Source organism: Danio rerio, chromosome 6 (assembly GCF_052040795.2).
Source record: "Danio rerio strain M-AB ecotype USA chromosome 6, GRCz13ab, whole genome shotgun sequence".
NCBI lineage: Eukaryota > Metazoa > Chordata > Actinopteri > Cypriniformes > Danionidae > Danio > Danio rerio.
This window is the reverse complement of record NC_141026.1, coordinates 36,627,790-36,654,936: the sequence shown is the minus strand read 5'-3', so window position 1 is coordinate 36,654,936 and position 27,147 is coordinate 36,627,790. Positions and strand designations below refer to the sequence as shown.

General features: G+C 35.0%; 2 long non-coding RNA genes across 7 annotated transcripts in view; one reads left to right on the top strand and one right to left on the bottom strand.

Moving 5' to 3' along the window:
• LOC137490673 (uncharacterized) overlaps positions 1-27,147 on the top strand; it is a 202,150-nt gene that overhangs the window by 41,412 nt on the left and 133,591 nt on the right. The window lies entirely within an intron of this gene.
• LOC147836417 (uncharacterized) overlaps positions 1,000-27,147 on the bottom strand; it is a 36,552-nt gene continuing 10,404 nt past the window's right edge. For 2 of the 6 annotated variants that reach the window (XR_015493852.1, XR_015493848.1), the window contains 2 exons: positions 24,661-24,798; positions 1,000-1,332 (listed from right to left, as the gene is read on the bottom strand). This is a non-coding gene — a long non-coding RNA (uncharacterized LOC147836417). Of the gene's footprint in view, positions 1,333-4,731; positions 4,915-22,530; positions 24,593-24,660; positions 24,799-27,147 lie in introns of those variants that run through there. The other 4 variants (XR_015493851.1, XR_015493847.1, XR_015493849.1 and 1 more) reach the window with 3 other exon arrangements.

The window sequence follows — 27,147 nt, the reverse complement described above, 5'->3', positions numbered from 1 at the left end:
TTGCTTGATTCTAAAACCCTTTTGGATGGGTTATTTTAACTATTTATGATGGCATAGCAGTCAAAATAGGTCCAGAATTCATAAGCTCATCTGTCGTTTGTCAGTTAAAGGTGGGTCTTCCAAACCACTCGAACGCCCCTGGCTACAGGCCTGATTTCTTAATTTTATCATTACAGTTATGATTAAGTAAGTTATGTTTTTTACTGTATTTTTGTAGACAATTTATTATGGATGAAGTATTTTCAGAAATTTATTTATCTATTTATGTACAGTTGAAGTCAGAATTATTAGCCCTCCTGAATTATTAGACCCGTTTATTTTTCCCCCCAATTTCTGTTTAACGGAGTGTAGATTTTTTCAACACATTTCTAAATTAGTTTTAATAATTCATTTATAATAACTGATTTATTTTATCTTTGTCATGATGAAAATAAATAAGTAAGTAAATAATAAGTAAATAATATTTCACTAAATATTTTCAAGACACTTCTATACAGCTTAAAGTGACATTTAAAGGCTTAACTAGGTTAATTAGGTTAACTAGGCAGGTTAGGGTAATTAGGCAAGTTATTGTATAATGATGGTCTGTTCTGTAGACAGTCGGGGGGAAAAATAGCTTAAAGGGGCTAATAATTTAGTCCTTAAAATGGTGTTAAAAAATTAAAAACTGCTTTTATTCTAGCCAAAATAAAACAAATACGACTTTCACCAGAGGAAAAAATATGATCAGACACACTGTGAAAATGTCCTTGCCTTGTTAAACATCATTTGGGGAAAATTTTAAAAAAGAAAAGAAAAAATTCAAAGGGGGGCTAATAATTGACTTCAACAGTATGTATAAAGCTAGTTAGTTAGTTAGTATGCAAGTATAAGAACTCACATAAGAAAATTTATTTAAAGGGATAGTTCGGTGAAACTGAAAATTTTGTCATCATTTACTCTTCCTTTACTTGTTACAAACCTGTTTGAGCTTTATTTTTCAGTTCAACACAAACAATACATTTTTAACAATATTTAATTTTGTGTTCAACAGAAAAAGGAAATGGTTAAAGGAATGGAACCACTTAAGGAGAAGTTTAATGAGTATATTTTCTTTTTTGGGTAAATTATCTCCTTAAAGAGCCGTCCCAGAAATCCCTGCAAGACTTATAACTTTAGTCTATTTCATATAAAATCTTTTGTTTCTTCCCATTAAAAAAAATATATAAGTGCACTGAAGTGTTGCATTATGTTGCATTATTTTAGATTCTGGTCTAACAGTCTGACTGGCATTATAAACAGGAAGCTGTCGGGGGTCCCTGCAGTATGATGAATTGTTCCTCTTTCTTAAGTCTGAAAAAGAGAATGAAAAAAGTAAGAAAATGTGCAGAGAGAAAGAAGCTGAATGTTTTCTTCTTTCTTCTCTCTGTTGAGAAGGCATCATCAGTCAGTTGTCCTCTTTTCTCAAGTCTTCTTTTTGATATAATCACTGCTTATACTGTAGCATCAGTTTATGCTAACTTAACCATACATGTGAATTAGTTAATTTCCTGTTTTAAAATTAATCACAAATAGTTAATTAAAGAACAAGCAAAATGTATACCTTTTGTGTGATCTGCATGCTAATTTTATGTTCTTTCAGTTCAGAACTCTAATTTTTCATAAGTCATGCATGAAGTGTAAAAAACTGGCTATTGTCTGTCCCCAACTTTCTGTTTCAATTAGAAATAAATATTTGCTATATATTAAACCTGGACACTACAAAAAATGCTTTTCTCATCTTGTCTTGTTTTTAGTTTAAATATCTTTAAAAATCTTAAATCAAGAAGCATTTTATAGACAAGCAAACATATTGATTCTTGATAAAAGAGTTTTTTTTTTAGATATTTGGATTAGAAACAAGACAAAACTCCAAACTCTAACCAAAATTGCACAATATGTTGAATAAGTAATTAGCCTAAAATCTATGTTATACAAATATTAGCAATTTTAATATGCCTTATTGTTTTTGTCATGAGCTATCAGCATCAATGTCTCCCTTCCCTGCCATTCACAAAAGTCATATGCACACTGATGGACATGATGAACTGTTAAAAGTCACCAGAACAATTTTACCCTATGAGTATTGTGAAATCAATCATACTGTATGTGCATTGTTCACATTTTATGTAGGCTATTTTATGACTTCAATTTTCTTAAGTTTTATGAGGAATTATTTGATTACTTTTGCATTATTTTTCTACATACATTTTTCTATCTTACACATATTTTTCTACTTTTCTACTATCATTTTAACAATGCTAAAATAAGAGGTTTTTGAAAACATCTTTTCATCACCTAATAAATTAGATCATGCTTTAATGTATTGATTATTAATAAACAAGCTCCTCAATAAAAACATTTATAATATGAAAAAAAAAACATATAACAAAAATGCTTTATAACTTTATAACTAGTCAATACATTTAAAATACACTTTGAAATATGTATTGCAGTTTTTGTATTTGCATCTGTCATATTTAATGAAAATACATTTAAAAATCTTTAATTAATTAATTTACTTATATTATTTATTTATTTTTAATTAAAAATATATGTAATTCACAGAGTAATAAAAAAATAATGTCCACAAAATTAAGAAGTCTAATGTAATCTCCACATGTCTGTCCGGGAAAATTATGCATATTACAGCATATTTAATTAGATAATTTACATGCGTGTGTAATATAAATGGACTGTCTTAATGTAGAGTTTCTAACTGTTTCTTCATTGGCATGAATAAATTTGTTGCAAACACCAAAATTAGGATTACTTGTGTCACTAGCATTCGACAGGTCTCTGTATCATTTGGCAAAGAAAAATGCAAAACCGAAAAACGCTGTGAGAGTATCAGAACATAAGAGTGCAGGTCAGCTGAACAGCATTTTCCCTTTCTTTCAGTGGCAGAACTCGCCTAAACTGCCAGAACTGCTCGTTGCCAAGTTGCTGACCCAAAAAACAGAGATGTTTTGTCGATAACTGGCTGTTGGCCCACCAGCTATTCAGGTGAGAAACAGGATTTAAACATTAATGCATTAAAAGATATGACAGTGAAGAACTAGCTCTCTTCAATAACTTATGAGTAAAAACACAGACCTCGGCTTTGATGGAAATACACTATTTGATAACATTAACGTTTGATCATGTTTGCTGTTTGTTCAAATGACGTATTTAAAATGAGCTGAAACAACACAATTCTTGAGATTTTTTTTTGGCACAACTTAATTGATTTATGTTTAATCCACCTAAATTTGTAGTAACTAATAAGTTGTCCCAAAACAAATTTTTTGTGTAGATTGTGTAGAACCCAGCACTTCTTTTTAAATTGAAGAACTGTATACAGTACAGTAAGTTTGTTGATATTCTTTAGCTTGTCTATTTTAATGTGGTTTGTATGTTATATTCCAGTTGCTGATGTTTAAATAGTCCAGCGATTAGAATTTAATGAGGCATTTTACACAAATCACCTCAGTGGGTAAAAGGATGTGAAAGGAGGACCTTAGAGAAATGCATGAATTCATCATGTTTGCCAATCAGACTGGAAAGTGCGAGTGCCCTTATTATGCCTCAGACCCGACTCACGTTTCTGCTTCTGTGAATGCTTGCTGTCACCCAGGCATGAGAAGATGTGCTATTTCAGACACAGTGAATCATTGTGATGTTCTACTCTGGAAAACACGACATTTGATGTAAACCCATGAAACCTTTTAAAATCTTAAATTCATAAAACCTTATAAAAAGGAACCTATTAAGCCCCCTTTTACAAGTAAATATGTCTATGATGTCCCTAGAGTATGTACTGTATGTAAAGTTTCAGCAAAAATAAATAAATAAATAAATAACACCACAAATAATGTTTTATAACTCTAAATCGGACCCCATAGGCTTTGATTCTAATTGTGCCATTTTGGTGACTGACGCTTAAAAAAAAATAGAATTAATATTTATACTCAATTGCCACTTTATTATGTACACCTGTACTACTGCTTGTAAACAAATGTCTAATCAGCAATGCATTTAGGCATGTAGACATGATCAAGATGATTTGCTGCAGTTCAAACCGAGCATCAGAATGGGGAAGAAAGGGGATTTAAGTGACTTTGAATGTGGCATGGTTGTTGGTGTCAGACGGGCTGGTCTGAGTATTTCAGAAACTGCTGATCTACTGGGATTTTCACAAACCTAACCATCTCCAGGGTTTACAGAGAAGGTTCTGAAAACATCTAATAAGCGGCAGTTCTGTAGAAGCAAATGCCTTGTTGATGCCAGCTGAGATCAGGGGAGAATGGCCAGACTGGTTCGAGCTCATGGGAAGACAACATGAACTCAAAATCCACTCATTACAACCAAGGTATGCAGAAGAGTGTCTCTGAATACACAACACGTCAAACCTTGAGACGGATGGGCTACAAAACCCAGAGTGCCACTCCTGTCAGCTAAGAACAGGAAACTGAAGCTACGATCCACACAGGCTCATCAAATTTGGACAATAAAAAATTGGAAAAACATAGCCTGATCTAATTGGTCTCAATTTCTGCTGAGACATTTAGATGGTAGGATCAGAATTTGGCATCAACAACCTAAAAGCATGGATCCATCCTGACTTGTATCAACAGTTCAGGCTGCTGGTGGTGGTGTAATGGTGTGGGGGATATTTGGCACACTTAAGGCCCATTAGTACCAATTGAGCATCGTGTCAATGCCACAGCCTACCTGAGTATTGTTGCTGACCATGTCCATCCCTTTATGACCACATCCTCTGATGACTACTTTCAGCAGGATTAGGCACCATATCATAAAGCGTGGAACATCTCAGACTGGTATCTTGGACATGACAATAAGTTCACTGTACTCAAATGGCCTCCACAGTCACCAGATCTCAATCCAATAGAGCACCTTTGGGATGTGGTGGAACAGGAGATTCGCATCATGGATGTGAAGCTGACAAATCTGCAGAAACTGTGTGATGCTATCATGTCAATATGGACCAAAATCTTTAAGGAATTTTTCCAGTTCCTATTTGTACATATGCCACAAAGGATTAAGGCAGTTCTGAAGACAAAAGTGGGCCCAACCTGGTACTGGTAAGGTGTGCCTAATATACATATGTGTGTGTAATGTACAACTATGAAAACTTTTTTAAAGGGATAAGTCACTCAGAATGAAGATTAGACAATAACCTTATTTTATTCCAAACCTGTAAGACCTCATTTCTTCTGTAGTACAATGAATCATAAACCTTGAATAGCTGCACTTATTTCTTTTTTTCTATAAAACTACACTGGGGGTAAAAGGTTGGTGTGGAAAAATTCACACTTATCACAAATGATTACATGATAATAACATGTTTAATTACATGATATAATGAGAACTGGGAGGTAAAACATTTAATTAAACATGACATTTTATGGTATTGATATATATATATATAAATATATATATATATATATATATATATATATATATATATATATATATATATATATATATATATATATATATATATATATATATATATTGCAATAAAATAACTAATAAACAAAAAATAATAATACTATTTACAGTGTATAATGAAATAACAACAAATGAAAACTCTTGCATTACACTGTAAAATTTCAGGATTGACAACCTCATTTAAAAACAGGAACTAATTCCAATTATTGATTTGTTTGTCCAGAATCATTCCTGCATCTTACATTTCTTACATCGTACATCGAAAATAACATTACAGTGGCAAACTACTTTCTGCAGTCATTTCATGCAGCACATATTGGTGCATATATGAGACACAAATTTAAATACACCATTAATTCGATTTTGCTTTAAACACAATGTAGGTAATTTATGTAAAAGCACTCGCCACTACCAGCCTTTTAAAACAATTAATTCACTTGTTTAATGTGGCTTTAACCCCTCTGATTTGTTGAACTGTGCACAGAATTGGAATCATGCTGCAGTGTGTATATAAGCCTAAAAAATGGATAAGAAATGTGTTATTCATCGACAATATTGCATGACTACGGATGTCTTCATAAAGCACACAAGACTTTCTTCCATGATCCTTTCATAGGCTTCATCACAAAATGTGCATTTTGAAAATTCAAAGTCTCCATTTATTATAACTGCATGGAACCTCCGAGTATGAGATCTTCATAATTATTTACTACTACAGAAGAAAGAAAGTCATATGGGTTTTGAAATACACAGTAATTCTGAAGTGGAAGCGTATGATGTTCATTTTAAAACTGACGAATGAGCCAATATGATATTCGGTGGTAACTGACCTAATATAACAGATACTGTCAATAGATCTTATATATGTGTGTACATATGTGTGTGTATGTGTGTGTGTCTGTTTGTTTATACAACAGTAAAACATTTTTGTCCCTTAAATGGTTTTTGAAAAATGAAAAACGTCTTTTATCCTAGCCGAAATAAAACAAATAAGACTTTCTCCTAAAGAAAAAAATATATTATCAGACATACTGTAAAAATTTCCTTGCTTTGTTAAACATCATTTGGGAAATATAAAAAAAAAAAAAAAAAAAAAAAATCGAAGGGGGGCTAATAATTGACTTAGAAATGACTTCAACTGTACATGTACGTATATATACTTACAAATACCATGCAAGTTCACACATATATTTGGAGGCAGTATAAAGTGGAACCTATTTGTGATTGGCTCAAAAGGTAGCAGAAAAAGTAGCAAAATAAAATATAATTGTCAGGTCTGCATAAACATAAGGAATCATATGACCTAAAAAAAAAAATCTATTATAGCTGTAGTCCCTTTTTTACAGTCTTTAACTTACTCTATATCTTCGGTCTGTATAAACAGTTATCTAAGGTCTGTAAATTTACTAACCTAAACTCAGAGATTAACATTGTGATGCTATTTGAAACATTTATTTTTCTAATACTTGTAATCTTTCTTTTTTTCACATTGCACACTGAGGGCTTAAAAAGCTTTTTTTAAGTCATAAGGGATTTTATTTTGCACTATTTTCTACTGCTGAGTTAAACCATCCACAGTATTTAAGAATAGCCAGGATTTATGGTTGTCAGGTCACAGTGAAATTGTTTTACATTAGGATTATATTCTCCCCTTAGATTTCTATTGTAAATATTCTTGATATGCGATAAAAAGGTTATCACACTGTAAAAATATATGATCAATTAGTCCTAACAGCATGTTTTAGCTCATTTTAACTTATTAAACTAAGACAACCAGGATTTTTTTACAGTGCAGGAATGCAAAACAAGAGCTAAGCTTTACACGGATGTGCATCGACACTGCTATAGTAAGCAATACATTTAGAATTAATCATTTTAATTCATAATAATGCAATAATTTTCATCCCACAGAGCCAACAAGCCAATATGAACATGTAATATAAACCAACACTGCAATCGGATGCTGTCCCCACATAACGTCTGCACTCTCAAACAACATTTAAATTAGATGATTAAAATGAAAACCAACAATTTGTCAGTGTCACCATCTATCATCATTTATGCATCTTACAGTGACACTGTCATATTTATGCAATATTTCTGTCACATGCACTCACAAGCACACACTGTTTAACACGAGTCTGCTGTCTTTTCCTACAGAATCTGCTTTAACATCACAATAGTGCATAATAATCAGCTCGTCTAAATGCAAATCATAAGACGCATTTTGATGATGTCTAAAGCATACGGGATCTAATTTCCCATCGTACTTATGGCTGCCCAAGGTTTAACTATGTAGGTGAAAAGACCTGAGCATTTCTAGCTAAAGAAAAACATCTAGAGCACAAAATGGAGAAATAACTGAAGCTGTGAATCAAATATTTACAACCACAATTTCAATAAATGGAGTTTGCAAAGCTAATCGGGAGGTACGGTATATTAATGTACTTTATTTAAACAATCTCTTTAAAAATATGTAATTTGTAAGGTTTTATATATAGGGTATTTTTTATTGATTTTGCATAAGAAAGGACATGGAAAACCTTCCAAATGTCATTAAAAATAGAAGAAAAAAAATAAATAAAAATAAAAAAATTCTAAACCCATTCACATCACCCATTCACATCACCCCACCAGTGCTGCCAAAGTTCCATACCAACTTACAAATACCATTGCAATCAAGACTAAAAAACTAACAGAATTTGTAAGAATTTGCCATTAATGTTTGCCGTTTTCTTTATCAGTAGGCCCCAAAACATATTTTGCAATTTTTAAAAAAAAAAGTATTTTATTAAGTAGATACTTGAATAACAGTAAGTAAATGGCATGTAAAAGGACCAAAGCCAGCCTGGTGAAAAAGGTGGTTCTTTTTTTTTTTTTTTCAAAAAGTGAAAGTTCTTTGCTACATTTTCTATAAAATGTTTTATTATTTAATTTTCTTAATATGTTATTAATAACATTTTATTAATAACATTTTAAGAACTATTTTAATACAAGCTGTATTAGCTCGTTGGATGGTCTTCATAAGCAGTTTTTGATGTAAAAACATTTTCAAAAAAATGTAGAATATGGGGAAAAACACATTTTTAAAAAATAAAATACATCATATGTTATTAGAAAAATATAAATTTGTTTTAAAGTTTTAAATTAATAAATGTAATGTATATTGTCACTTCACTTACATCAGGTTGTATGTTTTCTTGCACAGCTAGATGTTGAAAAATTGTTTGTATTGGGCAAAACTGAGTAGCTGAAGTCCCACTAAAGCAACAAAAGAGAATTCGGCCTTTTTTAAAGGATTATTTTCACAATTATTATCATGTATGGGACAAATTTTGGACCTTTGGCAGTGAGGGGTAAGTCTTTCGAAGTAAAGTATGTATGGCTACATTTCGTCTTTAAAAGGAACGCTACCGAGCGGTATGTCTTCGTTCCATTTCACGTTTACCAGCATACCGCTTACATCCATATGGAAGGCTTTCACACTTTTACCAGTTTGTCCAGTCTGCTCACTAACTCAGCGGACTTGAAATGCAGAGAAGAGTTGACCACGATGACAGGGTTCAAGTCCGACAAAGAACGGTTCCAAAGAGCGGGTAAGACACGAACAGAAGCCAAAAAATAAAATACATAAGTAAATAACATGGTGAGAATGTGGTAAAATCAGCCGCCTCTGGTGGATTTACACATGAACAACAGGCACGAATGGCACTGGCTTGAGAAATTTGAGATATGAAAAAGCTTACAAAGCAGCATCTGGTGGATTCGTGAAAAAAAAACTGCAAAAAAATGTAGCTCCTGGGATGTATTTGACGCTCCCGAGAAATGTATATAGAGGTACGTTATCAGAATGAGCCCTGGTTGGACTCATGTATGGACAAAAGAGTTCCAATATTCCTTAAAATATTCTCTTTTGGGTTCTGTGCTCATCCAGGTTTTATACAGCATGGTAGATGATAACAAAACTGTAACTTATAGATAATCTAGGTAAAATTGAGAGAGAGACATGTATAGAGAAGTACTGTGCACGTGCTTCATGGTTTAAATAGTGTTTTTTCTTAGTATTGTCAGTTTAGTTTTCGTTATGTGAAAACACGGTTATATAGCTATAGAAGTCTGTCTGACATGAGACACTTACTCATGTGTAATGATGCGTTTACAATTCCACCAAGTGATGGAATCTAACTTGACAAAGGGAAAAGAATGAGAGGGCAAAGGGGGCAGAAATGGACAGAGAAAGCAGGGGAGAAAAAGAGATCACTCTCTGTAAGAATGAATGACGTCTCGCTGAACTTAGATCTGAACTGAAAAGGAGAGGCGGAGGAAGAAATAGAGGTTAAGGGTGAATGTTTGGTGGTGAGATGGCAGCTCAGTGGCCACATCATCCGAGTGCTAAGAGTCACGTTCTAAAAGGTGACTAAGAAGATCTACAAGGAAGAGAAAAGGTGAAGTATTACTCTATATGTGAATGTTCTCAATGGGTTTTAGTGTGCTTGTTTGGTGTTTTGGTTGTTAAGGTGTTGCTTGGTGCTTGAGAGAGCTATTATAAGTGGATATTTTCTGTCCGACTTAAAATACCCCCCATTTAACAGATCAATAAATCTCACATTCAACATTATATCACTCATATATAGTCAATATATATATATATATATATATATATATATATATATATATATATATATATATATATATATATATATATATATATATATATATATATATAGCAATATCAAATGACTAGCAAACTTAATCTTTCCAAAAGGTAAAATGCATTCACACATGCTTTTTTTTCTTTTTATATCAGAAATACATCACATTAAGGGAAAAGTGGCTTTTGCTGCTTGTTGACTTTAAAAGAATGTTAATGAAGACCTACAAACACCAACAAAGAGAAGGGCTAACATGGGAATCTGAGAGAGAGAGAGAGAGAGAGAGAGAGAGAGAGAGAGAGAGAGAGAGAGAGAGAGCGGCAGGATACTTGGGTCCCAATTAGCAGATTACCTGTAAAGAAATGTTTGTTGCATCCCAGCCATTAGTGTATCTTCAGAGAGAGAATCCGGTCTTTGTTGTCAGATTTTTGAGTAAACTTTGGTACCGAAACCTTCATCAGTCAGTAATATTCTGTTCTTGTATGTTTTAAAAAGCTTGAATTGAAAGCTTGGGCTTATAACTAATATAACTGATTTATTATTCACTGTAACATTTCTTCAAGTTGACATTAAAATATGGTACATTCATTATGTATTAATTAAGTAAAGTAACCTCTAAAGAGGGGCGTCATGGTGGCGTGATGGATAGCAGGATCACCTCACAGCAAGAAGGTCACTGGTTCGAGTCTCGGAATTTCTGTGTGGAGTTTGCATGTTCTCCTGGTGTTTGCGCAAGTTTCCACCAGGTGCTCCTATTTCCCCACAGGTCCAAACACATGTGCTGTAGGTGAATTGGGTAAGCTAAATTGCCCGTAGTGTATGAGTGTGAATGAGTGTGTATGGATGTTGCAGCTGGAAGGGCATCTGCTGCATAAAACGGCGGTTCATTCCACTGTGTCAACCCCAGACTAATAAAGGGACTAAGCCGGAAAAAAAAAAAATAATAAATGAAGGAATGTTGTTAAGAGGATAGCTGACCCCAAAAAATGAAAAATCTTTATGAATTACAATGTTGTTCCAACAAATGAAACCATCATTCATCATGGAACACAGATTATGATATTTTGGATGAGCTCCATCATCCTCCAAAGACAGCAATTGCCCTGACCTGTTCGAAGTTTAGAAAAGAACCAAAAATATCGTAAAATCAGACCATATGCTTTCAGTGTAGAGGTCTTCATGGGTCCAGGTATTCAGACCTGAACCCAAAAGACCTGTAAATGTGCTGCACGGACCTGACTTGGACCCTTTAGGTTATTTGAAAACAAGAACCCGTGCAAACCCGAGACATACTTTAAATACCAAACCCGACATGAATCCAAACCCTACTGAAATGCACAGGTCCAACTGCCCCAGATCATCACATATTGACAGCAAACTGTAATTAACAAGTATAAATATGTTGCTAAAATCTTTTGGCTTAACTAGTGTTTGAAGCCTTTTGTCTGACTGTGGTAGAACACGTGTGCATGACGTCACTGCTTTGTTCCCTGACTGCCAGGTTCTCTAGCTAAAGGGGTAAGAGTGCTATTTATATATTTATTGTTATTCAACAATGTAAATATCAGAAAAAGAAGTCCCAAAATCAGAAATATCTCACCATCGTCCATATAACAGTTTCAACCCAAGCTCATTCTGGGAACATAGCCCCGCGGACGTTTCTGGAGACCGCGATTTAAGTGGCCAGAGGTACGTATGGCCACAATTTTTATTTGTATTTTTATTGAGTAAACACTGCAGGGCGGAGTGACACCTCTTCGCGCTTGCCAGCTGACGGCTCGTGGTTCCGTGGGAAAAGTGGTTCCAGAAATCAGGTAAGATGAAAACAGAATCCAAAAAAATACAAGCGAACGAGTTCGCGATGGGGTGAGATCCGAAAACGCGGTCAAAATCAGACGAGGGCCTTTGCAAATCGTCGCTTGGGTTTAGGGAAGGAGAAGGAGGGCGGCTGGGTCAGCCGATTGGCCGCCCGGGCGATCATTCAGTCGTTCAACCAGTCAGTCGGACGGACGGCCGCTCTACAGCGGCCTCCGGCGGCTTTTCACGCGAGAACAGCGCGGACGCGAACAGCGCGCGCTCCAGAGAAGCGTCCCGAGATGCGAAAAAGCGCCCAGCAGCCTCTCGCAGATTCGCGAAAACAAAAACTGCTCGAATACGTACCTCCCGGGACGTATTCCGCGGCCTCCAGAAACGTCCGAGGGGCTACGTTTCCACAATGAGCCCGGGTTGAACAGTTTACAATACACTTACATTACCAAGGCAAGGACTGATGCATTAGTATTACATTTAAATTTCAGCACGTCACGATTTTGCCATGTACGATCCAATGATTAACATTTATGTTGATCCTGGAACATAATTTTTCTTCAAAAAAGTAATCCAGTTGGCGTAGTGGTAATAGCCTAGTGGTTAACGTGTTGACACATAGTGCAGTAGCACGTCAGGGCGTCCCGAGTTCGAATCCTGGCTCGAGGACATTTCCCAACCCTACCCCTCTCTCTCCCACTTCACTTCCTGTCCAATCTAATTATGTCCTATCTACTAAAGATAGGATCACGGGAGGATCATGTGCCTATTACTGCTTGCAGCCGGTCCCGCATTATTCAATTTATGATTCACCAATCAGACGATTCCTAAGCCACTTTAAATACTCTCTGTTCCATATGACAGCCATCTTCGTTTGAGGAATACCGCCTTCCGCCCCTACTCCTCCTCCTTTTCTAGATGGGTGGCATGGTGGCCCAGTAGTTGGCACTGTTGCCTCGCAGCAAGAATGTCACTGGTTCTAGTCCTTACCAAGCCAGCCGACGTTTCTCTGCAGAGTTTACACATTCTTCCCATGCTCACATGGGTTTCCACCGTGTTCCCCGATTTCCCACCGTCCAAAAACATGCAACTTAAGTTAATTAACTAATCCAAACGGCACCGTAGAGATGCTCCTAGGAAATTGTTATCTCTTAAGAGCAATCACTATCTGTTCCTTAGTTGCTACAGCTGCTACCTGAGCTTAAACTCCCCTCTCGCCTTGCAAACGGGAGGGAGCCCCGGGCTTAAGGATCTTATGAGCTCAGGGCTCTCTCCCGGGACAGCATGCCAAACAAGCTTTAAAATAAATCATCAGCTAAGTGTGAACACTTGAACTGTAAATTATACTCAAAATCAGAGGGGAATAATAGATTAATAACAATCATGTAGAAGTGCATTAACCAAACCGTAAGCCTAAACTTATAAAATCTCTTAATTCTGATTGGCTAATCTGAATGTTGTTCCAGGAGCAACATAAATGTTAATCTAGTAACGTGTCCTATTTGGTTGAAATCAGGTTGGTGCAAGTTTCATTATCTGACCAATGTTAAAAATAAAGTAATGCTGAGGTAATGCACACATGTGCTTTAACCATCTTAATTCCTGCGCACATCCCATCATAATTTCACTTAAGTGCAAGTAACAAAAAGCATGCAAAGTGCCGCTGACTGATCACTGGTGGTAGATGGAGTTGAGATTTAAAAAATGGAGGACTATTATTAAATGTTTTGCTTTTAATTAAGATTTGAAACTTGTGGATTTTTGTCTCAGCAGGTTAGATGTATTTGCCACACGGCATCTTTATTGTCCAAATCCACATGTAAAATATTATAGGTTTTACAGTTCATGAAAGAGATTGGTAAGCGTTTGATGCATTTAAAAAAAGGTAAAGTAAATATTTAATTTTCCACAATTTTACTTTGTTATTTCACATTTGAGATTTTATTAAAAACGTTTTATATGATGCCAGCTGGTTCCTTAAGCTCAAAACCTTTAATTTTGTATCCAGTTTAATTAATTTATCAGCATGAATCATACTTTGTAATATTTAATATTAACAATATAATAATAATTCATATTTGAATTAAAATGCTGAAGTTTAAGTTAAATGCTGATGTTTGTTTTTCCAGATGACTAGAAATGTTAAAGAGATAATTTACAAAAGAAAAAAAAAGAAAATTCACTCAACCTCGAGTTGTTCCAAATGAGTCCATGAGTTTCTTTATTCTGTTGAACACAAAATTATATATATATATATTTTTAAGAAAAGTTAAAAACCTGTAACCACTGAGAATCACTATGAAAGTCAATGGTTACAGGTTTTAAACATTTTTCAAAATATCTTCTTTTGTTTTCAAAAGAAGAAGGAATCTCGTTGATGTTTGAAACAAGTAAAGAGTTAATAAATTATGATAGAATTTCTGGGTGAACTATCCCTTTAAAAGCAATACTTGTCACAGCGAACACCAGTAAAATATAAATCAAGGAACGAGATGAAAAGGGACAAAGAAAAGGGATAAGCAGGGTCACAGAGGGTCCGTCTTTAAGAGCCATTCCGTAATGCTGCGTACAAACAGAACAGATTAAAGACCAGCTTAGAAAGCAAGAGATGGGGTCAATTACACACTGTGATTCTCCTTACATCCATGTTAAGATTTCTAACACATGGTGCAAAATGGGGATCAAGATGTTGAAATTGGGGTCAAGAGAGGCTTGTCACCGATATTACTTCCCAAGGCTTGTAAACAACATGTAAGAGTATTAAAACAGACCTTTAGCGAGATGAGAGCGGTTGTTTACAGGATAAAATGTGTGTTGTGTGCGTTCACATCTGACAATGACGAGTTAACCTTGTTGCTATTGGAAACATACTCGCATATGAAGGGTAAGATGCATTGCGCACTATATTAAGGGATTATGCGTTCAATAATCCCTGTGAAATATCTTGAATACTGTAGTCAAGGGTACACGTATTTAGGTTAGATTTTGAATCAAATCAAAAGAATGTTCCAGAATTTTGAGTGACACAGATTTATAGCCAACAGGGCAGGATTTGATATATCATTTTTAAAAATGAAATCATTTTTAAAAATGTTTATTCATGAACCTAATGTTGTGAGGCTACAGAATGTGATGGCATAATACCTACAAATTATAAATTCTGGTACATTACACCACATGAGATATTGAGGGTACGGCTGAAATATTATTATAAATTACTAGTAGGGATGCTCCGATCAGGACTTTTGCAGCTGATACCGATTACCAATACCTTGTCATGGTGATCGGCCGATACCAAGTACCGATTCTGATGCTTCAATCGTTACAGTATAATGCATAAATTGCATTTTATCTACAAGTATGATACTTAAACGGAAATCTCTCCTTACATAAGAGAATAAATCAAAGATGTTGCATTTAATTCCTTAAACATGTCTCTTAAAATGATTTAGTGTGGACATGTCATGGTCCGAAGCACCTTTACAGAAAATAATTGAGAAAACAGGTACAAAAATTTTAAGTAAAAATCACTAGCAAAGCAATTTGGAAACATTGCAAATGAAAGAAGAATTATTTAACATGTCTCAATGAAGTTTGGGGCACATATTTGATGCATAACTAGAAGTTAAATACAATAAGGGCCTACTCACACTATGCCATCCGTACCGTGCCCAGGCCTGTTTCCCGGATCATTTGAGAAGTGTGAGTGCGCTGAATCGGGCTCAAGCACGGTTCACTTGTCGGCCCTGGCCCGGTTGGAAGAGGTGTGCCTAAGCGCGGATCACTTGGGCTTTGGCGCGGTACGCTTGTGTGTGAGTGCAAAACGCGCCAAAGCCCAAAACCGAAAGTGAGACGTGACTTTTAAGGGGCTGTTTCATATGGATTTATTAATCATTCTTACTGTTCAGTGATCGCAAACTGCCGTAGTTTATTAAAGACGCAAACCTCTCACTGCACGTCAGCTGTGCGCCTTCAGCAGACCTCCTCATTCCTGCAGCACGAGAGCTTTATGATTGTTTATGAGCGCCGAAAGTGGCGGATCTGTTCGGCGAAATATCTGACTGCGTGTCACCGTATCCCTAAGGACTGTTTGGCGAAATATTTGACTGCATGTCAATGCATGACAAACGACTGAAAGGATATAACTAGAGAAATCTCCACTGTGCTACTGAGTGAGAGCTTATGGCAAGCCGTTTTAGCATTTAAACCTTGTTCTGACTATCCATAAATATATCTAGAGATATAATTATATTTTCATAATTATAATTCGACTAGTCAGAATGACAATTAGAGATATCTGCAATTACAATTGTACTAGTACGAAATCAGATTGGAGATATCTGCAAATATATTATGACTAGTCATATTCCTCCATTGACTTCCATTGAAAAATATTTGCAGATATCTCTAAATGAGTTTTGACTCGTCAAAAATCCAATTCAAGATATCTACAACTGTAATTCGACTAAATTAATTAGAGATATCTTCAAATATATTTGTAAATATCTCTAAATATGACGAATTAAAGACATCTCCAAATGTATTATGACTAGTAAAAACTCAGTTAGAGATATCTCTAATTACAATTGTGACTAGTCAAAACTCATTTAGAGATATCTGCAAATATTTTTCAATGGAAGTCAATATTACTAGTCATAATATATTTGCAGATATCTCCAATCTGATTTCGTACTAGTACAATTGCAATTGCAGATATCTCTAATTGTTATTCTGACTAGTCGAATTATAATTATGACTAGTCAAAATATAATTAGAGATATCTCTAAATATATTTATGGAGTCAGAACAAAGATTTAAATGCTAAAAAGGCTTGCCATAGAGAGTGCTTCTGAACAGCGCAGCAGTGATGACGTAAGCGTGCCGAGGACCGATATGGTGTGAGCGCGGGCCGTCGGGGGAGATGGGAGGAGGTACAAGCGTGCTTTCGCCCGGTTCAAGGCAACTGTACCTAGTGTGAGTACGGCCTAAGTTATATGACTGAATATTCAAGTTAAAAATAATCTTGCTTTTTTTTTTATTTCCCTAATATTTTCAGGCAGGTTTTAATGAACTTGCAATATTGTTGAAAACACAGAACTTTCAATTTTGATATGTAAAGGTAATATGTAAAGATTTCACTTCTTATAAGTAAAAATGTTTGTAAACACGTAAACAAACAATTGCAATCGGTTCATAAGATAAGCGAGTAGCGATCGAGTCATTTAATGTGATTATCAGCCAATACCAATCTCTGGCCTCAATCGAAGCATCCCTAATTAGTAGTCTTTAAAATAATACAACATATTAGATAGGAGTGTGACAAGATACTTATTCCACAAGACGTGGAAAATAGTAAAATCCCATTCCCAGAAATCCATGAATGATACATATTATTTTTTATTATTTTGAATGAATTTTCATATGTTTAAGTAACTTTTATTACCTATGATTCGATGATTCATTCTAGATGTTTGAAACTAAATGAAGAAATAATCAAATGAATGAGATGAAAACTTGTTGATTGAATTAGATTTAAGCTCTAAATATATCACTGACTCTCTCTGGTGAGTTACTGTAGGTGGTATTATGCACTTATAAGCTGGTTTGCATACCCACCAATAAAACAACATAAGAAGAGGTCACTGCGCATGCTTAGCTTAACAGACAGAACTTTTGGAATTCTGCAGTTTTGGTGTTCCACATATATATGTACACCTTATTCTTGGCACTTGTAGTTTCTTTTGCATGTTGACGATTTCATTTTTGCACTGTTTCCTTCAAACAAGCTACTGAGGCATGAACACTAGAGCATGTGCTTAAACAAGACTATATAGTGATTGAATGTAGAAGGTGCACATTTGTAGCTGGACAGAAGCATTGTTTAGACACTGTTTCCATGGGGTGATTGAGCAATCAAGCTTAGCATAATTAGGGAAGCTGCAATGTTTTAAATAGACTGATATTGCAACAATATTGTCAACTGACTGTAGCTGTTTCAAATACTTTCTGGGAGTGGAACAATCACTGATGCTCAGTACATCTTTTTTTGTAATTGGTATTTTCTTAAATACCATTTTTTTCTTTTGTGTTACTATTTTACAGCTTTAAAAAAAAGTTTTTACAAATGCTCTCGTTAAAATTTTTGTTATTATTTTACTTTAGTTCAAGTTTACTTGGTTTGTTTAGATGCACAATGGGTGCTACGATTATATCATGTTGATTCAACAAATTATTTTTTGGAGTGTCTCTATTATCTTTTTAGATATGTGTAATGTATATTTTAAGGTAAAATTGTGTATTGCATTGCACGAGATTGCAAGCTGACTGATAAATCAATATTGTATCACTTAAACAGTTATATATACACAAGTAAGATGAAATATCCAAGCAACAATATAAAGATGAGGCAATTAAATTTTGCATTTTTACATATACATTATATCTATTTTATATCTATATTTATTCAAAGGTATGTAGGTTTATCCAAAACAAAGTCTTAAGAAAATCGGTTGCCAGTTAATTTTAGAAGATCAAAGTAATTTTATATATTAGTACATGCAAAAAGTAGAAAAATATAGAATAAATTAAAGTGCAGTATTAGAAAGTCAGAGTAAAGTTTTATTTTTATTTTTTGTAGAATAAAACATTTCATAATCAGGGTCAGAGCATTTCTTTAATTATAAGAGACTCTTGAAGCAATCCCAACAATAATTCATAAGGGATAGACCATATACCTTATTCAACAGGATATCTTTTATAACCAATTTAAAGTATTTCCTTCAATCTGTGGGATTGTTTAAAACAAATCCTAAATGGACCAGACCAAATTCCTGTCAAACCACTATCTTACTTTAACAGGTCAGTGAGGGCGGTCGTGATCTAAGACCATGACAAATTTCAATGTGCGTGTTTGGACGCCTGCTGTGAGCGATTGCTCTCCTTCACCTCCCTTGGACAGTCATACTGTATGTAGTGTAACATATCAGCAATCAATAGTAAACTGAGGTTTATCTTCTCCTGCTGTAACAACATGACTAGTCTCAGTGACTGGAAACAGCATGTGCCATTGATTTACGATATGTGTGTCATAGTGTGGAAAAACTGTCATTTTTTTCTATCATCTCAAAACTTTTTCCAGTATACATGTATTAAGTACTGCTCAGATGACAGATTTTTAGCATTAGGCATTTTACCAATGTTGGTTCTGACCATGACTTTGTCATGACTTTGAGTAGGTTCTAAGTAAATATTATTGAAAAAGTAATTGTTTTACAGACAACAGCTTCCAGAGCAAACCAAATTTAAATTCTAGACAACGAAGAGAAGCTTCTCTTGAAAGACGGAGAAATTCTCACTTGTTGAGGCAATCAGTTGAACCTGTAATTATGTTTTTGTTTACTGAGCTTACAATTATTGGTTCCAATTTTACATTTTATGTTGTTGCTACAATGTCAGAAAAGGGCAAAGCTGTTTGGCTCTGTTATAGCCTGCTTGCTAGAATTACACTGTTGATCTGGTGTTTGTTTTACATTTACAGTACCTTTTACATTTAGTCGAAACAGCTTAGAAACGAGGAAGGCATTAAATGACTCAATATAAAGAAGCAATGCACACAAGAAGTGGTACTTATTACAAATTTGCACAAACCACTCACATTAGCATTCACACAGTCAAAGGTTTTGCTCTTTTTCATTAACATTGTCTGGGTTGGATTTTTGTTTAAATATATGAATTATTCAGATGCAAAGGCCTCTAAATTCCATCTGAAATTTCTATCAAAAACAAGCATTTCTCTCAACCTCTCAAATGCTTAGGTTCGTTTTTTTTATATTACAGGCAATGGAAATACCCTATTCATCAACATACTGTACATGTGAAATTACTGAACCTACATACAAGAGTCTGAGAAAAATGCTAATTTTAGAATGAAATACATTTTAAATGTCATTAAGAGGATTTTACATCTCTTCATATACATCTGAGCAAATGAAAGTCATGGTTTTGCTAAGTGGCAGTGACATTTCTAGAATGCCTTTGACGTGATTCACCAATAATAAAACACTGTACTGGCCAGATAGCACATTAAATATTTTAGAAGGAGAGGTTTTATTATACAAAATAAGTATTGAACAAATCACCATTTTTGTCATAAAACATCTTTCTAAAGGTGCCATTGACTTGAAATTTTCCCTGGATGTTGGAAACAACCAAAGAAAGCAATATATGCACAGATCTATTCTAATTAGTTTAAAAATTAAGTTATGCGTAATAAAAAATATTGAACACATGAAGAAAGGGAGGTGTAGAAAGGCAAGGAAACCCCAGACAGCAACTGAAATCTCTCAGCAGTTATTTAGCAACCCTATGCCATTCGTCATTGTAAACATATATTAGCTGCTTCAGTCCAACATCTACATTAGCAGGATGATAAAAATTAAATCAGGGTGAACATTTCAGCATGAGAATGATCCAAAAACAGCCAAGGAATCAGATATCAGATTTGATAGAGAAGACCCACAGAACCATCAAGATTTTTACACTCTGTTGAAGGCCGTGAACAATTCATACCTAAGCAATTTATATGACTTCATTTTTCATATGAGAGGTGTCTTTAAGCTGCCGTCAACAAAAAAAGCCTTTTATATGAAGTTTAAATGCGTTTCAGTAGTTCAGTACTTTCTCCTTGTGTCATTCCATTGTTATTACACATAACTTATTGTTCAGATTTTTTTTTTTTTATGTTTGTATTGTTTGGGTTTTTACCTAAATTTGGTTAAATTCCATGAGAATGGATCCTTTGGAAATATTATTCCCAGGAAAAAAAACTAACGATTTTAATACTTATTTTTCCCGCTGTATTTTGCTATAGTACTGTGGTGGAGTAACACTCTCATAAACTTGTTTATACTCAGATTATGTATAATGATAAATGTCACAACATAACTGCACAACAACATGGATTAGAAATAACTGTAAAGCCTAACACTCAAATAAAAATAATAAGGTCATATACTAGGGATGTAACGGTATCAGAATTTCACGGTACGGTAATACCTTGGTATGAATGGCACGGTACGGTATTTATTGAATAATTTTCAGAAAAACCAAACTAATGAAAAGACTCGAAAAAAGTGCCAAAAGTGTTTATTTACCTTAGCACTGAACATATCAATGACATACAAATTAGCCATCTATCTGTAAGTTTCGAAACAGGAACTTACATTTTTCAATTTTAATAACAAAAAACTATTAAACCATGTAAAAAAAAATAAAGTTTCAATTTAGTATTGTTGAAAACTCTTCACATTAAACATTTAATCACTCACTCACTTAGATAGAGATGGGTTTTTTGAGGAAAATTATCATATAAATATAATCTGGTAAAAGCTGGGATCTCTGGGCATGTTCCCAGCAACAGAAAAAAACCCTCTCATTTGGGACTGAGGTTTCTGGGACAGAGAGATATGATTTAGCCAAGGTTGACAGCAGTGGGTAACGTTGTGCATTGTCTTTCTACCACTTGAGAGGACAAGCCATGAGTGAGATAGAGGTCTCTTTGTGGTACAAGTCAATGTCTGCATCAATCTAACAAGTGTGCTGTGTTCTGCAGTCCCCATGACTGTCTTTAGTTGTATTTCTCAACTTATATTTTACCACATTCTGGCAGTGCCTGCATACCGTTTTTTTTCTTTGTCTGTCACCTTTTCCCCTTTTTCGTATCTTTTTTAGAAAGAAACCGAAATGCTTCCACACATCCGATTTAAAACTTGCTTTAGGTTCGATCATTTCCAGCTCTTATTTTTCCCCGCTACTAGCAACACACTCCATTTCTGCATTACTGGATCTGTAGTAACAACTGACCGCAAGGGATGATGGCCACGCCTAGTCTGATGGGAGTTGTAGTTCCCGCTACCTCCCGTTCGCTTCATTTGCCTAAGCAAACTTTTCTCAGAACTATAGTTTTATTGAGTCATGCGACTACAATAATATCGAAAAAAATTACTATTGCGGTATGACGGTATTTACAATATTGTTACATCCCTATCATATCTCTGAGGTATGTAGGATTATCACTCACCTCAAATGTTATTTTTTCTTCCTAAAAATGTGAGGCAAATGTTTTATCACAATACTTAGTTTTCACATCTTTTCATTCAATTGGGATGTTCTGATTTAAACTGAATTGCAAGGACATTGACTGTAACATTAAGCGTATTTTGCAGTATTAAACACAGAATTTATATGCAGACAAACATGCAGAATTTATACCGATTTCATCAGGCTGTGAATATTCTTCAACTAGAACAAAAAGAATGGACTTGCCTCATCAGAACAGGGTGTTCAACGCACCACTATTTCTGTTTAAAAAAACATTTTGTTGTGGCCCAGATAAACAGTGTTTAAGTAAGATTGACAAGAGAAGAGTTGCGAGCAATAACATGAGTGTGAAAATTTATCTCATTTCGAAAACAATCAACCCTGAAAACCTTTATAACTTTGTAAAGATGAATATAGCACAAATAGTCTCTAGTTAATACAAGTTCAAGATATTTTCACAATTTATCCGATGAAATACATCAGTGATCCCCACTCATTTTAATGCTTTATTTGTCTTTAAAAGGGTGGCTGCTAATAATAGGGAGCACAGAGGTTGTTTGGGACATTACACATCATCGTACCTAACAGCAAAATCATTTTTACAGCCCTAATGTCTTAATAATAACACATTTAAAAGCATACATGCTCAAACCTTCAGGGAAAATAGCTTTTAATTGTCTTTATTGTATTGGCTTCAGGTTGACTTAGTGTTCACACTGCTTTATCTGTCATGCTTTATCAAACCTAGACATACAAAATAAATCTATTTTGTGACAGAACTTCATGAATGTCCAAAAACAATGCTGTGTGCTGAACTTTCTCCTTGTTTTGTGTGTGTACATACAATGCATCGGAAAGTATTCATTGCTCTTCACTTTTTAAACATTTTTAATGTTACAACCTTATTCCAAAAATGGAATAAATTAATTTATTTCCTCAAAATTCTATCTCAAAATACCCCATAATGACAAAGTGCATTTTTTTTATTGTTTCAATTTTGTTAAAAATAAAAAAGCTGAAAAATCACATGTACAGAAGTATTCACAGCCTTTGCTGAAAAGCTCTAAATTGAGCTCAGGTCATTCTGTTTCCACTGATCATTCTTGAGATGTTTCAGCAGCTTAATTGAAGTTTACCTGTGGTAAATTCAGTTGATTGGACATGATTTAAAAAGGCATACACCTGTCTATATAAGGTTCCAGGGTTGACAGTGCATGTCAAAGCACAACCCAAGCATGAAGACAAAGGAATTTTGGGGACCTCCTAGAAAGTATTGTCTCAAGGCACAAGGTTGGGGAAAGTTACAGAAAAAATTCTGCTGCTCTGAAAGTTCCATTGAGCACAGTGGCCTCCATCATCCGTACAGTAAGTGGAACCACCAGGACTCTTTCTAGACCTGGCCGGCCATCTAAGCTGAGTGATTGGGAGAGAAGGGAAGGTGATCAATAACTTGATAGTGACTCTGTCTGAGCTTACAGAAGAACAATCATCTGTGCAGTAATTCAACAATCAGGCCTATATGGTAGAGCGGCCAGACGGAAGCCACTCCTCGCCTGGAATTTGCCAGAAGGCATCTGAAGGACTCTCAAACCAGAAGAAACAAAATTCTCTGGTCTGATGAGACTAAAATTGAACTCTTTGGAGTGAATGCCAGGCGTTAAGTTTAGAGAAAACCAGGCATCGCTCATCACCAGGCTAGTACCATCCCTACAGTGAGTCATTGTAGTTGCAGCATCATGCTGTGGGGATGTTTTCCAGCAGCAGGAACTGGAACACTAGTCAGGATAGAGGGAAAGATGAATGCAGCAATGTACAGAGACATCCTGAATGAAAACTTGCTCCAGAGTGCTCTTGACTGCGGACTGGAGTGATGGTTCATCCTCCAGCAGGACAATGACCCAAAGCACACCGCCAAAATATCAATGGAGTGGTGTCACAACAACTCGGTGAAAGTCCTTGAGTGGCCAAGCCAGAGCCCAGACCTAAATTCTATTGAACATCTCTGGAGATCTAAAAATGGCTGTACACCGTTGGTTCCCATTCAACCATCTAGAGCCTGAGAGGTACTGCAAAGAGGAATGGGACAAAATTGCCAAAGACAGGTGTGCCAAGCTTGTGGCATCATATTCAAAAGATTTGAGGCTGCAATTGCTGCCAAAGATGCATCAACAAAGTATTGAGCAAAGGTTGTGAATACTTATGTACATGTGATTTTTCAGGGAAGAAGACGCATTTGTATTGAACTGTAATGGACCACATTGTAACTATGAAGAAAAACACTGATAGCATATATAGTTGATTATTATGTCTATTTTATGATTGTGTCAAATAATATCATGTCTTATTTTTGACAAGTTTAGGTGTCTAGTCTGTCATAATGGATGTTTTAGTCATTCGGTCATTACCTTAGATTATCATGATACATGTGTAAGAAGCATTATTGTATGTATCAGTTTCTGCAGTATTCCAAACCCAATGGATTTTCTTGAAAGGAGCCTTGGGGATGCCAACTTTCAGGATGGCAAACAACATATATCATCACTGCAGCACATCATTACATTTCTCTAGGGAATAAAATGAGACAGTAACTCTATATTTTGAAGAAGGACCCACCAATGTTTGTGATGCTTACCTCATGGATTTTGTCATGCTTTGCATTTTCTTCATGAGATTTGTTCGTCTATATGTCCCCAGGAGCCTCGACACTGTCTCTTTGTATCACCAAGTAGCTGATTACCTTTCTGTCACAGGCGACAACCATCAGACTTATCTGCAAATAAATGCCACATCATAGGGGAATGATTTATTTTACCACTCATGCTCCACTGCACACTCATGTTTCACTGCATACATACAAAGCACTGTTTGCACATAAAAAACAACAACTTGCAAGTGAGTTTCACCCACGTTTTTTGACCCTTCATCCTCTCGGCAATCACTATTTTTAACATGTGAACACACTGTTACTACACCAGCTTTCAGTTCATACAAGTTTACTCTTGATTTAACTTCCAGGTTTTAAATGAGACAATCATATTATAACTAAATAATTTGAAAAGCAAGTATTGTGGATGTCATAGTGTATTAATTAACATGCAATAAACGTGTTTTAATGTTTGATGTTTCGTAACTCAATCAAGAAAATTCTGAAGTCATTTAACAAAAATTAATATAAATTAATTTTAATAAAATTAATTGTCCTCTTATGAGATGAATACACACACACACACAATATATGCAATATCAACATTAACCATGAAATTAATTATGAAAACATTGCTAGTGTCTGAGGTGCACTTTTAAATATCTGGAAATCTTCAAAATCTAATGTTAAGCTGGAAATAAATTAAGGATCGGTTTTCTAAGAGAAAATATGATTACATTTATTTGCAAAAATTACACTTTCTTAAATTTCTTGAATTTAAACGTTCATGTGTATGCAGTTAACAAATCAATTATTAAAGAGAAACATCACTGTAATTAAATCCCCAGTTGTTAGTCAGGAAAATACAAACACTGCCTAACAAAGGTGCAGAATTAATTTAACTTTACAAATAATTACAAAGAAACAGCAGGTCAATGTGGAATTTTAAAGAACAAAAAAAAATACAACTGTAGTGTCTTATGAAAATCTTTTCCAGTTATATTTGTTACATTTATAAGTGTTAAACATTTTTTTTACACTATATCAATCCACATTTATGAGATAACAATTAAATGTTGAACATTTAGCAAATATGCATTACATTGATTGAAATGACAGTAAAGCCAATTCAAGTTTTAGAAAAGACTTTTATTTCAGATTTAGTAAGGGAAAATAGATCAGTTTTCCAAAAAAAGAAAAAATAACAACCCAACTGTTTTCATTACAAATAATAACAATACAAAATTGTAATTTAAATTGAGCACCAGATAAAAATATTACAATGATTTCTGAAGGATCTTGTGACACTAAATAATGGAGCAAATGCTTCTCAATATTCAGGATTTGATATGGCTGCACCATCCTGCAGCCCAAGACCAGTTAATCACTGAAGCTAAGCAGGGCTGAGCCTGGTCAGTACCTGGATGGAAGACCACATGGGAAAACTAGTTTGCTGTTGGAAGTGGTGTGAGTGAGGCCAGCAGAGTTGCTCAACCTGCAGTCTATGTGAGTCCTGATGCCTCAGTAAAGTGAAGGGGACACTACACTGTTCAGTGAGCATCATCTTTCAAATGAGACATTTAACCAGTGTCCTGGCCAAATTCCCTCTATCGGCCCTTTCCCATCAAGGCCTCCCAATCATCTCAGTCACTGAGTTGGCTCTATCACTATCTCCCCACTTCACCCATAGCTGGTGTGTGGTAAGTGCACTGGCGCAGTTGTCATGTGGCTGGCCAAGTGGATGCTGCACACTGGTAGTTGGAAAACCCCCCCGGCCCCAACCCCATGCACTCAAAAAAAATTTTTTTGAGTGCACATTACTTACTATAAATTACAATTTGAAATTTAAATAGAAAGCTATTTTACATGCAAATCTGACTACAATGGAATTCTCTATGGTAACATTTTAGTAAAAATATTAGATATGTGCTGTTTCATTCATTAACTGCTAAATGAATGGATGATAACACACTCAGAATCATCAAGAACAAAGATTAAACAAACAGCTTAGCAGAGAAGATACAAAGCAGGTAATGATGGCTAAAGACAATGAAGTTCTCATTCCTCCAAATGTAGAAGGACAGCTTATTAAAATGTCATAAATCATTTCACTAGCTGCACCAAAGCTGCACATTAGATTTAATAGATGAATCATAAATGCTCTCTCTCTTTAAAAAAGGAAAAATCAAATACATACAGTAGAGATTTGATTTAACAGCTGGCAGAGCATTAAAGGCAGATGTACAGTAAATGTAAAGAAACTTTATAATCTCCTCAGCATATCACATCCTCACATTGTTCTCTGTATGAATAAACCCTAAGCTCAGAGATTGTTTGGATTTGACATTTAATTATGGCTTGCTGTTACAAGAGGACATGCAGGCTTCAGATTTCAGTGGGAAAACAGCCAAGTCAAGTGCCTCAGATAACGGTGAGAGGAAAGCAGTGGTCCTGCAGAGCTGAAATTATAGCCTG